This window comes from Protopterus annectens, chromosome 2.part1, assembly GCF_019279795.1.
Source record: "Protopterus annectens isolate FY-2018-M chromosome 2.part1, PAN1.0, whole genome shotgun sequence".
In the NCBI taxonomy this organism is placed as follows: Eukaryota; Metazoa; Chordata; order Ceratodontiformes; family Protopteridae; genus Protopterus; species Protopterus annectens.
In genome coordinates this window covers 1,625,810,887-1,625,826,023 of record NC_056729.1, presented here as the reverse complement: position 1 = coordinate 1,625,826,023, position 15,137 = coordinate 1,625,810,887, and the positions used below count along the sequence as shown (strand labels likewise).

At 36.4% G+C, this 15,137-nt stretch overlaps 1 protein-coding gene across 1 annotated transcript in view; it reads right to left on the bottom strand.

Moving 5' to 3' along the window:
* The window catches only part of LOC122794563 (coiled-coil domain-containing protein 63-like), an 867,658-nt gene extending 853,455 nt beyond the window's left edge, over window positions 1-14,203 (bottom strand). Inside the window, exon 1 of the mRNA XM_044063060.1 lies at window positions 14,135-14,203. The gene's annotated coding sequence lies outside the window, so the exon portion shown is untranslated. The remainder of the gene's footprint in view (window positions 1-14,134) is intronic.
* Between the last annotated feature and the right edge of the window lie 934 nt (window positions 14,204-15,137).

Sequence of the window (15,137 nt, the reverse complement as noted above, 5' to 3'; positions counted from 1 at the left end):
CTTTTTAGTAATGGTTTGAAAAGGTGAAGGTGTAAGATAAACCTGATAGTATAAGAATTTTATTCCAAGTTATAGCTACATTATTGGAACAGAAATTGACCCCAATAGCCCTTTGTGGTTTGTAGATGGTAAGCAATTGTTTAGCATTTGACTGAAGGGGATGGTTTGACAGATAGAACTGAAGTGTGGGGCTAATTGCCAGGCTTTGTTTAGTAGGTGTGAGTTAAAATTATCTTCTAACCCATACCTACTAAACTCTAAGAGACTCAGGAAATGACAAAACAAAAAAAAATCAAACAAGATAAAAAATGATTATACAAATTATTAAGGCACCAATCAACATGACCTCAAAATGTTCTGGTCATCCAAAAAACAAACCTCTGCATCCAAACATACTAGCCAACCCCCCACTTCTCTGGATAGTGACACAGAATGTATAGTTTCCTAATTCAACCAGTATTTCATACAACTAGTAACCTCCCTTTTGCAAAACTAACCTTGCAACAGTCTCAAACCAAAACCCTAATACTATCTCTTCTCTCTTCATACAGTTTCGTCTTCCACTATCAAAAAAACTACTAGCACAAGTCAAACCAACCACACTCAGCCCAGATAATTTCCCCTCTGAATAACTAAAACTTGCAGATGATGCTACAATGCTCTAGTATTTTTGTATCTACACTAATAAACTGCTCTTTGAATGAAAACGATGTCCCTGCCCTATGGAAGAAACCTTATGATTCAACAAAATCTTTCCTTTGTTGCCTTAGTCCATGGTATCCAGTGCTCCTACTCCTATTCCCACTTTTTACAAATAAAATAACCACCTTCAGAAGGGTCAGCCCTGGAAGCATCACTGCCATGACCACAACTGAAAGGAGGAATGGGAAAAACAACAGCACTTAGAAAAATCTGCTATTTTAGTCCCATTCCCTCTTTCTGTAAATAAAATAGCATGACTACACCTTCAAAAGGGTCAGCCCTGCAAGCATAACTGCCATGACTGAAAGCCAGAATCTGAAAAACAACAATGCTAAGCAAAATCTGCTGTTTTAGTGTAGGTCTATCTCACTCTGTGTAATAAGTCAAAGTTCAAATTTTTGGGTGTATCTATATTGGTGAGTAGGGTTGCCAGCTGTCCAGTTTTTGACCGAACTGTCCGGTTTTCAGACAGATTGTCCAGTTAAAAAATTTAAACTCATGAAGTCCGTTTTTTTTTTTGTGCCGCCAGAGGAGAGGAGAAAGTAAATGTATCCAGCTCGAACGGGAGCGGTACGATACACTACTAGCTACTACACAACAATGAAATGCTTTTAACTTCAGTATTCCTGGTAGCTACATAGTTTAGACAGTACATACATTAACTTAAGTGGCAGTGATGTAATACAAATGGACAAATTTTATTTTCTGCTATACGGATTGTAGAGATATCACTGGAAGGCAGTACTCCACGGTGGGAAAACGGTTTTTTTCTAGCTATCATTATCCTACCAACTACCAAGCAGTGACAAAAGAAATCTTATAGCAAGATTTAAAATGCTTAAGCACTCTGCCAACATTGCCCAGTGTTGCATTGTAGTACACTCAGACTGATTTTAGAACTTCACCATGCAGTGTAATACTGCTAGCAATTAACACGCCCTGATTTGTATTATCCTCATCTACTATGTTGAACTGTATTCCATGAAACAAATTGTGCATCTTGCTTTTGGGCACTTGCAGTTACCCAACATTATTTTGCTTTTACTTGATTCTGTCGCAAGGGACCACATTGAAAAATAAAACTATCTCTTTGCCATGTTCAGAAAATGGCAAGTGTGCTAGCTGCATGTGATTTCTTTTCCTACGTGCATCTTTCTTAGATCTAGAGGCTTGAGTCATCTTTCATTCAGTCTTATTGCCATTTTACAACTGCATAGCGGCAGTCCAGTCTGCATCTTCGTAAACTTGTATTAGAGCGCATTGTTGTAGGAAGTTACCTGTTTTAACCCGCACCTTTGGCGTGATATAGAAAAACATTAATGAAACTCTTTAAAGTATGTGTGCTTTTCTGAGATTATGATGTATACTTTGAAAGTTACATAAAACATGTCACCTGTTAGAAATCCATTCATCCACAACCCCTTTATCCCATTTTTTGCATATGTGACATGTAAAGAAGGAGTGGGAGGTCAGTCGGACCCAGTACAAGATCTTAAGTACTAGCATCTGAAATATCACACTAGGGGCAGTAACACTTAGCTCAATTGACCCCCACCCAATACAGGTGCAGCCAAGGACTGAAACTTCCTAATCCGAAGTACGAAACGGAAAATATGTTACATCTTAACAACTGAGTACCTGTCCCACGCCCCAGTACAAACAGTATTTGACAGAACTTTCAAAATGCAAGGGAATGTTAAGATCATCATTTCTGAATGAGCAGTAAAGTGATGTTATTGACTTAAACGATCTTATGGGGTAAATCAAAACTTACAATTTTTTAATAGCAAAGATAACTGCTTACATTTTTTTTGGATTTTTTTAATCAGATTTACCACCATGTGCACAGGCTGCTAGCTCTTGACCTTTTATCTCCATGGATCATCCATAATTAGGTTTAGGAACATAGAAAATAAATAACTGGAGAAAAATGCACTATATTGACACTTTTCATCAATACTGGTACTTACATCTGCAGCAGCCTAGCAGTGCAATTAGTGCCACCTGTGTTCTTTTCTCCCCTTTATACGGCTTGTCATCAAAGTGGGTGGTCCCATCAGCTGATGCCACTGTGATGTCACAAAATAGGTGGGGCATGGGCGGGAGAGGGGGTGGGAATGGGTGGAGTTATGTGTGATGCGAGGGGCGTGACTTTAGTCCAGTTTTAGCCGCAAAGAAACCTGGCAACCCTATTGGTGAGCATGTTGCCTGATTCCCCTCCCCCCCATATTAAAAAAAAAAAACACAGGAAAGTTAAAAGTTTGTCCTCATACTAGAAAGTTCACTACAGTATACCAAGTGCACTAAAACATCTTAATCCTTTCCATTTACAATTCTCAAGACATTTATATTTCCCAAACAAGAAAAGTACAAAATACTAATTCTACAATAAAAAGAAACCTTACGCCAAACTGAACTGATTGTTTCTGCGATCCTTGAGTCTCAGACTGGTTCTCAGCAATACAACATCCTTCATACTTTTTCTTTTTAGATTCCCTATCCTCACAGCCTTGCCCCCCCCCCCCAAGAATGGTGCAAGCTGATAAATAAAACCTGGTAAACAGGCGGCATTTGCAAATATCTCCCTTGCTGCCTTAGTCCACAGTGTCCAGTGCTACTATTGTAAGTTTACCATCACTGATTTGATGCGAATTTTGGATCTATTTTATGGCCAGGGAATGTGCATGTACTGTTATGTAGGTAGTTCAGGTTTCTTTTTGCAACTAATCAACTCCATATGAGTCTTGCAGAGTATACATTGTTTTTCTTCTGGAGTTCCTGAACTACTGCATTTAATAGCTGTCATTACTGAAGTAGCAGGTAGCTGTGTTTTAAATGCTTCTGGAGTTCCTGAATTATTGTATTAAATAGTGAGCTTCATTGTAGTAAAAGGCAGCTGTGCTCTAAAAATTTTAAACATTAACCTTACGCCAAACTGAACTGATGGTTTCTGTGATCCTGTGAGTCTCACACTGGCTCTACCTGCTCTGTTCACCCTTGCTTCATTCGGGCTCACTCCGCTCCCTTACCCTACTCCCCAATCCCAACCACCCCCACTACCCCTAAATTTATACTCACCCAGTGTAAACACCTACTATTCTTTATCTATCTATCATAGCACTCATCCCAACACTAGTTAATTACTCATACAGCATATCAGAGTCTGCTAATTACTACTCTAGTCCCCCCATTGCATTCACATCCTCTAACCCCACTAAACTTTATCCCTCTTACATTTTTGTAGCCCTAAGCTAAATACAAACACTATGATACTCCAAAACACATTATTTTTTTCAGTTTACTTATCACTACCTACCTCTCTACATCCTATTTAAATAAATACATTGCTTACAGCTACTCTGCCACCAGCACAGTCTATACCTCACCTTATGCCCCTTTAAATAATATTAGTATAAAACCACAACTCTACAGTACTGACCTCCTCTCACTTAAATATGCATACTCACATGCCATTTCAAACATACTGCATAAACATGATAGACTATTTATCAAACTCTGCCACCTATTCCAAGCCAACTTGATCTAGATTAAACTAAGTGGTGACATACACCCCAATCCAGGGCCTCATTCCTTAAATCAAACAACCCCCTTTCCTAATATACCACCTTCTACTAACATCAGTTACCTCCATCATTGAAACCCTATACTGTATCAAAGTCCAGATAGGCGAAATGCACCACTTTCCCCCATCCATTGCCTTAATGACCTTCTTAAAGCATTCCACCATTAAGAAGGCATAATCTTCCTTTTACAGAGCCAAACTGAGTTGAGTCTAGTGTCTTTTAATTGCCATAACAGCCAAGACACTCAAGGATCCATTCCTGATCCACTAACATTCATCAGTGTCATATTACCAGCAAACATGCCACCATGGTGCAGTATGCTGATGATTCTACTGTCCTATGTTTCCCCAAGAACACTGACAAACTACAACAAATTATACAAGAATCTCTTACTTCCACTGAAACCTAGATTCATAACTCTCAGCTCTTCCTATATCCCAAAAAATCAAAACTATTCCTATTAACTCCTAAACAGCACATTAATCTAAAATCCTGTTACACTTTGCTACTTTAGAGATGAGGTACCTGTGGAAACAAAATCCAATAAAGTTCTATCTAGGTGCAGCTGAAGTCGATGACATAAGGAGATGAATGTATTACACACATACAGCTTTCTCTCATGGGGCCAGAGCAGTGCTCAGGTTTGGATAATCATAGTCTATTGAATCTCATATTTATACATTACTATTCAAACATATTCATCTTTTTCTCCCCATCAAGATGTACAATGATCACAATGAGTTATAGTTTTTGTATTTTGCACAAATTCCAGGCCAAAATGTCAGTTTTGACTGACATATATACATTGAGGGGTTTTATGGGTGCTGTAAGCAAAGGTGTTTTGTGTGTGGCAAACAAAATAAGCTGGAAATGTTCGCTTAGTGTTACCTTAAAACAAAGAGATCTTGCGGACTGAAAGTAAAATACACATTTAACCTACAACAGTTTCTTCTTTTGTAAAAATATGAGCACTGAGCTCAAAGATGAATATGTATAATTACCTTAAATAGTTCACAAGCTAGGTTATGACCAGGTCATCACAATCTCACATTTTAATTTACAGAAATACAAAATACAGCAGTTTTATTTTATTTTTGCATTATAATATCCTCAATTTCCAACATGAATATATCTATTCAGATTTCTCAGCCTAATTTTGTAAATTATATAGGGATATTTAAAATAGACCTGCAACAAATCACAGGGTTTTGTTGAAAGGTGGGAATATTGAGGTATTAACTTTTTCACAAAAGGTAACTGTTGCAGGGATGTATGTAGAAAAACTCTATTTTGTACTCACAGACTCTTATCTTTCTGCCTCCAACCTATTTAGAATTTAGAGAGTTTGACACATCTGTCCAGAATGGGGTCTATATTAGATCATTGAACTTTCAAAAGTTCGACTGTCATATGGTCGACACCATATGATCGAACTTTTAAAAGTTTCAACATCTAATACAAAAAAAATAAACTACACAAATAACCTACTTGAACGTTTTAAGCACGGGGGCAAGCCACCATGCACCCCCCACACCCCCCGCTCTTTAAATATACCAACTTCGAGATCGCACTACAGTGCACAAAAGGGAAATCTTCCCATTCCTTGCTGTACGGAGATTTCTGTTAAACATTCAAACTTTCAAAAATTTGATCATATGACACTCGAACTTTTGAAAGCTCGATTATCTAATACAGATCCTGCAGAATGTTGACCCTCAATTACTTAAAATGTATACATTATTTTCAGCTGTTCCTTTTCTTAAATATAGACTGTCTGAAAATCAAAAGGACAATGTATAAATTATGTATACTGGGCAAGGAATAGATGGATCAAAAAAAAAACAACACAAAGAAAAGCAACAGTAAATGACCACCTATTTTGCAGCAAACCAGCTCCAGAATGGAAGAATTAATGCAGAATGATATTAATACACAAATCCACTGTGCAGTCAATATACAAAGAATTAAGCTTTATTTAACAAGCAGCTTTACGTCTTCACAAACACACAGACTTCATCAGATTAAACAGAAGAACCACCTCCTTTTATAATCACTCCTCTAACTGAATACTTAATTGTTGAATTTGATCGGTACATATAAAATCAAAAACGTTTATTTGAACACATCAAAATACTTAGTAAAACCATGTTAAAACCACAGGAATACAAACCACAATGATATTTTGTTCATACTGAAATCAATACAAAATCATACGGATTTAATTGAACTTTTTAAAAACATATTTGTTATTGTCAAGTCCAGTAATATTAATGCTAGCATCCAAAGTGTATATTCAAATCTAGTTTATGTGTATAAAAAACATGAAATGTATAATACAAAACCTACTTAACTGTTGGTTAGGCCTTTAGAAATATAATTAATTAGACTTGCTGTGCTTTGGTCTTTAGCACCAGGACCAAGGAAATGGAATCATTAATGCCAGGATTTCGAGCAGCGTCTAATTTAAGTTGCCAAACCATTTCTCGATATTCTATAAGATCCTTCCAAGGTCCCCTCTAGGATTTTATCAGTCTTTTCTAATATTAGGAAAGAAGGTGTCACATACTGTGCACTTAGTTAAATATATTAGTCCATTAGTAAAACAATAAAAGATCCAGGGAATAGATTAAAGAATGTATGGAATTGTTTGGGTGGATTTCTTTAGCATCTAATATATACTTGCATTGATTACAGTTGCCACAACATATTGTTCCCCTCCTTGTGTCCTTTGACATACCATAACTATTACCTTCCACTAAATTTATTAAGTTACTTGCACGTTTATGGACAAAGGTTGGTTTATTACCAACTATGTCTTGAATTTTATCATTTCTTGTTAGGAGCCCCCAATATTTATTGACAATCTTTTAAATAGTACTGGATATAGCATTATACTGTGTGGTCTAAGCTCTAGAAAAGTTCCTGTTGTTAACCAGGTCAGTATTATCCCTGGTTTGATCTTGCATAACAGCTAGTGCATCCACACTGGGTTGCAATCCTGTTGTGTCAGAGCCTGACAGCCCTGGGATATCTCATCTTTAAGGGTTTTATTCCTTGACCTCTCCAAAGCATTTGACATGGTTTCTCACTTCATACTAATAAATACTCTAACCACTTTCACCTTTATCCCCAACACTATTGCTTGGTTTAAAAATTACCTATCAGACTGACAACAAGCTGTCCAGTGGCAAGGAGTTTTATCACCTCTACTCCCAACTACCATTGGTAGTAAGCATGGGTCTTACAAATGGTACCCCTTGACAAACATGAACTAGTTGTAATCTCTGTCTGTTTCTTACTACAAACAGAATGTACATATGTAAATATTGCTGATATGAATTGTCTGTACTGTTTTCTTTTCTCACTAGATACTACTAGTATAACAAATGCTTTTTTTTTTTTTTAAACTATGTATAATATCATTATTGTTGTTATTTGTTGTTTTGAATTAAGTGGAGCTTTTCTCCCCGGGCCTCTGCTGAAAATGGACCTCATCCAGTCGGACCATCCCGGTTAACAAATGTAAAATAAATAAATAAATAAATATTTTACCAGTTTGATGGGATATTGTCTTTGCAGGAATATTTCCTCTAAGGCACCCTTTTCTTGGTAAAATGTGTCCTTGTCAAGAAACTATTCAGGCAAGCCTGATGAACTGGCCTCTGACCAAACTTCTCTTCTGTGAATATGGATGAGCACTGGAAAAATGGAGATATAAATTATTACAAAATGTGGATTTCCTATAAATATCAGATGAGAACACAGAAGGTGTATTTTTAATGATGGTTAATAGATTCCTTTCCAATTTGATAGGTGTATTTCATAAATGTGGTAGTGAGGTTGATATAATCAATGAATTCTGGAATAATGTTGGTATCACTATCCCAAAAGATAAAAATATCATCCAAGAAACAGAGATATAATTTAATGTGCTTCTTAAACCTAGATGGGAACAGATGATTGCTTTCCCATGTGAGCATGACTAAAGTCACAAAAATGGGGGCACAGGCAGCCCCCCCTTGCTACACCTTTGACTTGTTTGTAGATTGCACCATCAAACCAAATATAATTGTTGTCAAGCACTATCTCTATGCAATCCATCACCTGTCTAGTTTGGTCAGCACCCAAAAAGTCAATTTCAATTAGGACCTCCAAAATAGTTGTAATCCTTCTTTTTTAGGGATACAAGAAAACAAATCGGTAACATCAGTTGTAAGGAAAGTGTTATCCTTGTTCCAGCAGTCAGGTTTTAATCTCCCTAAAAATTCTTTTAATCATAGAGTATATGGTTGTTGAGGTTTCATACTTTTTTAATTTCTCCAAGTCTTTTGGGTTTCTAATACCATGATGGGAATAGACCCCATTCTTAAGTCAGATTAAAGTTCATTAAATTAGAAGTTTCACTCTTTGATGTCAGCCAATACTGCTCTTCACAGCACCCGCAGTGTGCCCAGTAATGACTCCTTCTGCAGTTCATATGGAGTCACATGTATTGGTAACATATCTGAATAGGACTGTAAATTCTTTTTTATAAGACCCGTTGCTCCTACGGCTATTGGAACTATCTGGGTATCTTTCTTCCACATTGCTCATTTATGCCTGCAGATCCTGATATTTTGTGACTTTGTGTCTCTCTGTACACAAGACACTGTAGTCACTGGGTGTGGTGATTTCAATGATCAATGCTACTCTTGTCTTCTTTTCTTGGACCACTATATCCGGTTTTCTAGCATCTATCTTTTGAACTGTTGGTAATGGATGATCCCAAGTGATGTAGATGTCTTCATTTTCTATAATGCTTTGTGGCTCATGTTTCCAGTGTTTTTCGGCCACTTCAAGTACCATAATGTTTGCACAATCCCCAGTGCAACTGTCTTGCTACATTATTATGCCTTTCAGTATACAGTCCTTCTGCAATTAGTATGTCGCAGCCAGCAACGAGGTATGCACATGTTTCCAATTTGGTTTTACAAAACCTACATTTGTCTGTTTCTCCCACATGTTCAATGGACTTTATAAACCAATGTGTACGCAGCCCACTATCTTGGGCCACCAATAATAAGCTTTCATCTCTTGGTTTGAATTTGCTTCTCCTTAACCATTCCTGTGTTTGTTCCTGATCAACATGAGGTTCTTCCAAATGTTTTCTATACTTGCAACTATATTTATGCGTTTTCCACATTTCTTGCCTTCTCATCTGATCCTTCACCTTATATTCTTTCTTTTGTTTTTTTGGCACATTCAGTTGAGGTTCTGTATGAGTTTTAAAATACTGTCAATAAATACAGCAAATGGGGTATGTTTTAGATCCTGATGCTGAAACAAGAGGTCTAAAGGGAGGGGGGGGGTCGATTAGCCTTTTATGGATTTTAGGGATCCCAAACACAGCTGGGATTTTAGGGCTAGAATTTTTTAAGAATTTGTAAATATCTAGATCTATTCCCTGTTGCATTTAATTGCCTTCAATGAAGTAATCTAACTTAGCATAGGATAAATTCACTTCATTAACAGATGCCACTACATAGGGACCTGAATCATTTATAACCCTGGGTATTGCACCCAAGTAGTTATGGTTATCAGTTATTACACCTCCCCCTTGTCTGGGTTTCAGTATTCTAATGAAGTGGTTATTTTTGATGTCCTTTAACAATAGATATTCTTTTTTATTTAAAATTACAGTTGGTGGGGGCCATTTTTCCTTTTGCAAATTCTTGATTTGCCACTCTACTACATTGGAAAAAAACTTGAACAGTGGGGTTAGGCTGTGGCATTGCTACACTCTTCCTTTTCAATTTCCATTTAGAATTTTCTTGTAAATCTGTATAATCCTTAAACTGTAAACCCTTTTTCAAATAATGTAACATTTTCCTTCATGATATTAAAACTACTGTAATTATAAACTGTGAAATTATGTTTAAAAATATCTGGATGGGTGATCATTCCTAGTTCTAAATATACCAATAATGGGTTCCCCTACCTCTCCTCCCACTTCTCAGGGCAACTCCCAAATCTTTGATGCTCCTCCCCCTCTCAGGTATTGATACTGTTTGTTGTTCTCCATCGGGGGATTGTGGGACCTGCTGGTTTACCTTTCTGATCATCTCAGTGATGGAAACTCTAAAGGGTTACCAATATTGAAATTAGAATGATCATCCCCTCTATTAAAAGTCTCAGAATATTTCATTCCCACATTCTTGGCCTGGGCAGTAACACCCTCCCCATTGGATAAAACCTTAGATCCATTATTCTTATTGCATTTATCATGTAAATTTTCCTTTATGGTAAATGCTTCTTTGTTGTCATATTGTAACTTATACCTAGAAAGCTTTTTATTTTTCCTTATTTTAACCTTATTTACATGGGAATCTGCTCAAAGAAATACATTATCATATTCTAACACTTAACCGGTAAACAAATTATTTTTAATTTTGCTATGCAAATCATTCACTTCACCCAACAATCCATTAATCAAGTTGGTATTATTACGAACCATTAATGTAATAAGTTCAAGATCCTGTTTGTTAAAAAGTTCCATTAAATAAAAATAAAATTTAGTACTGGGTGTAACCCATTTGGAAATTTATGCTATTTAAGACATTGAGATACTCTACTCACATGTATACACTCTTTAAAATACAAATTGTCAAGCTGCAAACTTCTCAATCTGATAAGTTTGTTTTCAAAGCCTGGATCCACTGCAACAAATTGTTGTTATTGTCACTATTATTAATATAATGATGATGATGCTTTGCCATTAAAGAAAAGTAATTTTCCAAAGTCAAAAATAGAGTTACTCACAGCATGAATGTTTCTATCAGCAGCCACATTGTTAACATGCCTTTGAACAGAAGTTTGGTATTTTAAAATATTAGGAAAAGTACCTTATTGTGGATAAATCTGCCTGCCAGTAGACGTTTCCTTTGGTGCAACACTCACTTCTGCACATCCATTCAGCTGACATGTCTTTTATCACCAGGAAAAATTGCAAAGTTGTCAAGAAAGTCATCATAAACAAGAGTCACAACACACAAGATCACTGATTTAGACGTATTTTATTGGTCACAGCCCTTAGAGACGTGTGTGACTAACTAAAATGTATAAAAATTGTGATTTTCTCTAACTTGTTAATCAATTTCAATCAAACAGTTATCTTCATTAGTCTGTTATGCTGGCTATTAAATTAATTCCTTTTGATTGATTGTGTGGTGCCTCACTTGCCTGATATTTAAATGTATACTAAAATTAATTTCTTAGTTTTTGTATAGGGTAGTTTTCTCTACAGTTTCCTTTTACAACTCTCTATTTGCTCTAGCCTCATCAAATCTCACCCAGACTGAACTTTTACTGCACACTAAACTGTTAGGTGTCACTATTGATGAAAACCCCAAATATGACTTCCATATAAGGAAAGTAGTCAAAAGCTTGTTAATCAATTTCAATCAAACAGTTATCTTCATCAGTCTGTTATACTGGCTATTAAATTAATTCCTTTTGATTGATCGTGTGGTGCCTCCCTTGCCTGATATTTAAATGTATACTAAAATTAATTTCTTAGTTTTTGTATAGGGTAGTTCTCTCTGCAGTTTCCTTTTACATCTCCCTATTTGCACTAGCCTCATCAAATCTCACCCAGATTGAACTTTTACCACACACTAAACTGTTAGGTGTCACTATTAATGAAAACCCCAAATATGATTTCCATATAAGGAAAGTAGTCAAAAAAGACCAAAAATAGGTGCACTGCATAAGGTCAAATCATATTTAACTCATGCATAAAAAAAACTTAACCTCTACTTTCCTACTTCCTACTCTTCTCTATGTTTCTCCAGTACTTGTTAAATATACAATTCTCACTACTCCTTCTACTAGATCAGTGCTACAGTGAAAATAACAAAATTTGACACGATATGCATAACAAATCCCACCACTGCCTAACCCTAAAACAACTCTCCAGGCTAGAGCTTTTTCACTACTTTCACTTCTCCCAGCTTGGATTTGCAAATAGACTTCTCAGTAGGCCCAATAAGTGCCCAGGCCTACCTAATGTAATACAAATCTACCTCAAATAGGCCACTAGGTTCCCCAGATCACGCTCTACTCCAAATGACCAAATCACACAATTCAGCTGGATACACCTTACATACCTCATAGTTTTCCAAAATGTGGAACTCTCTGTCTCTACCTCTCTAGCTGATAAGTAGCTCTAGCACTTTTAAAACACAATTTAAACAATATCTAATGTTCTCCTGGTTATGCTCCTGCTATACCCTCAGCGGACTATCCCCCTTCACTCGCCTAACCATTACAGCCACTCTCTTCCCATCATCTATTATTTTCTCTACTACACTAATTTTTGCCCTCCACATATCCATTTTTTCACATATATCAGACATGCTAACATCACTACATTTGCACAACTCAATCATGTGTGCTCTCCTTGCTAGTTCAATATCCTTCTAGAATGTAATGTATTAAAAAATCTGTCGCATATACTTATAATGTATTTGTTAGTGTCCTTACAATCTTATTTCTGTGTAACTACATAAACTTGTATTACAATGTATCGGTGCTACTGATGGAACTATTATAGATTGTATATCTATGACCCTATATTTGATGGAGCTTTTTCCTGGGCTACCACTGAAAAGAGGTTGCTTCTTATGCCCAGTCAGACTATCCTAGTAAATAAATGATAACAAAATAATAAAACAAATAATTATTTCCTTGCATCTAAATGCTACTATATGCAATTTTCTCCCTCCTGTCCTTCACTCTGTCTTGCTTTATTCAAGTAATAATTAGTTATTTCACCATATCCACAAGCAAATATAAGGTTATCAATCTGCAGATTATTATAAGTGTAGTCAATAATAAGAGGTCAGAATCAAGCCTTGTACTTTATATTAACAAGGTAAAGACTTATAACCATTTTGTGAAAGCTCTCTCCCATTTTAATTGTGGTACTTTATTTCCACCTCAAATTGATCTTTGGCATCAAATCAATGTACCCGAGATTTTATTTCTCATAAATATTTACTACTACATTGTAAAGTAAAGCAAGTTTATTCAATGTATGTCAATATAGATTAATCACAATATTGCAAAATTTGCATTATGATCATGCACTTTATTGACAGTTTTTGTATAATCTTATACGTCTCTGTACTCAATTTATCATCCTGTGTGACTTCTCCCCTGGCCTCCGCTTTTTTCACAGGTGGACATTCCCGGTCAACAAAATAAATATTGGTAACTACACGAGCAAACACGCAATAAACATTCCGATTTTTCCCCAGCCGGACATTCCCGGCCAACAAACATAAATAAATAAATATTGGTCACAGCATTAGAAATCCCTGTACGAGCGAACAATCAATAAACAGTAGACTTAATACTGAGAAAAATCATGATGTTATCACTTCATCCAGACTTTTGGCATCTATATAGACTGGATAACCTCTTAAACAGATAAGCAAGTTATGATCTGTGTACCCTGGCACGCGAGTTCAAAGCTTTGTTTACAGACCTTTTGTACCTGCTTGCCTTATCAGGCTATTAAATTCAAGACTGATGGCAACAATTCAGGTAATGCGGAAATATGTAAATCATTTCTCAGACTTGCAGACAGCCTCTACAAATACATGCTAACAAAGTAAGACCTTAACCCGTTAAAACAGTGTCAAACTGGAAAGACGGGTAGTTCCCTTCCTTTACAGAGATTCAAATAAGGAAACAATCAGGAAAAAGATACCCATTTACTCTAGATTATTTCAAACATCTCACCCAAAAACCTAACAACCCTCTCAGGACTCGTCCCTTTCTTCTCATCTGATGCCACTTTTACTTACTTGACTTCTGTTGCTTTCCCCGGTGTTCTGGAATTAGCTTTTACTTAGTGCCTGTTGTCCTTCCCCTGCACACGGTTGTTAGCAACCATCTCTATGAAGAACAACATGCCAATCAGTAGACGCGTTTCATAGAGGGTGGAAACTTGTTAACAACCAATGTGCTTGCTGATTACGATGAGTAGACCGCTGTGGGTAAACTGAGTTTTTTAACTTCAAAAAATGATGTTAAACTACCCAAATAGAGGTAAAACAGGTTTCTTAAACTACAGCAATGTGGATCTAAAACTTAGGTATCAGATCTGTTTCATTCTATTTAGTCCCAAATGTCTGATTTTGGAAGTAGTGATTTAGAACATGGCAAGTAGACTTTACGATGTGACATAATCTGTATTGTGCAGTTATCACCAAATATTAAAATACTTCACATAAAGGTAAGTGAGGAAATGTCCCACGATGTGATAGTGGTGTCATGAAACATACCTCTCAAATGTCCAGATTTTTGCCTCCTATTCCACATAAAATTTCTGGTTTTCTGTTAAGTCGCTGGGATGACCCCATGACGTTAGGCTTTGTCCAGATTTCTTGCGCTAAAAAGTTGAGAGGTATGTGACATGAAGCACATTCCGCTATTTCATATTTATTTGTGACATTGTGTGACATTTCAAGAATATAGGGGATCCCATCCTGAATGATATCTGGTGTAAAAAGAAGCAGTTCGCAAGTTGCCTGTAGACATGCATCTCTGGGAAATGTTTAGAACTGAAAAGTCTCCAATCCAAATAAAATCACTAATTCTGGAACAATTCCTGATACTATTAGTGACCACCTCCCAGCCTTTATTCATCGCACTACCAGCTCTTCTCCTCACCAACACCAATACATCCTAACTCGTTAATCTTAGTAACTTTAACCCTACAACCTTCTCAAACCTGTTCAAACAAATGAACTGGCAAGACCTTAAAACTCTCCCTCTTGATGCTGGTATAGACTACTTCAACTCTGT